We start from the raw sequence: 731 nt of genomic DNA, 5'->3' as shown, positions 1-731 counted from the left end.
TTAAAACGCGTTGTTATAGGGAAGGTATCCACACCCCTTATAAGGAATGCTTAGTTCTCCTTCCCAGCCGATGTGGGATCAGATCTAACCTACTTTCACCCCCCATTATAGGGTTCGACGTCCCCGTCGAACACATCGAGCCGTGCCCTGACTCTGATACCATTTGTAACATCCCCCTCCGGCACGTATCACAATATTGTCCGCTTTGGGCTCCCAACACGAAAACTTCCCAGGGGGTCACCCATCCTGGTTCTACTCCCACCCGAGCACGCTTAACTGCAGATCCCATAAGAACTCTGCAGTTAAGCGTGCTCGGTTGGGAGTAGTACCAGGATGGGTGACCCCCTGGGAAGTTTTCGTGTTGGGAGCCCAAAGCGGACAATATTGTGATACGTGTCGGAGGGGGATGTTATAGGAAAGTCTGGGCATTACGCCAATGAGTGTACATTCAACAAATGAGTGTGTTATGGATGTAATGAATATGGGCACTTCAAGCAAGATTGCCCAAAGAGGGAAGGAGCTACAAAGCCAAATGCACCGCCAAAGCCAAAGGCAAGAGAATTCCAGATGATCCTCGACGAAGCAGGAGACAATGCAAGGGATTAGAAGTAAGGATCTACATATCTGAAGATCATGATATAAAGTATCCACATAGATAGTATCATGAGGTGTAGCCTAATATAGGAGGCATAGTGTAGGGTGAAATTGAACATCTATGTAATCGTTCAAGA

General features: G+C 47.3%; 1 pseudogene; it reads left to right on the top strand.

Annotated features, from left to right (window-relative positions):
• The first annotated feature begins 248 nt into the window (after positions 1 to 248).
• LOC145077377 (5S ribosomal RNA) lies at positions 249 to 370 on the top strand (annotated as a pseudogene).
• Positions 371 to 731: the final 361 nt, after the last annotated feature.

This window comes from Lactuca serriola, chromosome 9 (assembly GCF_051521515.1).
Source record: "Lactuca serriola cultivar US96UC23 chromosome 9, Lser_US96UC23_V15, whole genome shotgun sequence".
NCBI classification, from domain to species: domain Eukaryota; kingdom Viridiplantae; phylum Streptophyta; class Magnoliopsida; order Asterales; family Asteraceae; genus Lactuca; species Lactuca serriola.
Note: the sequence above shows the minus strand (reverse complement) of the source record. Positions and strands in the feature narration are given on the sequence as shown.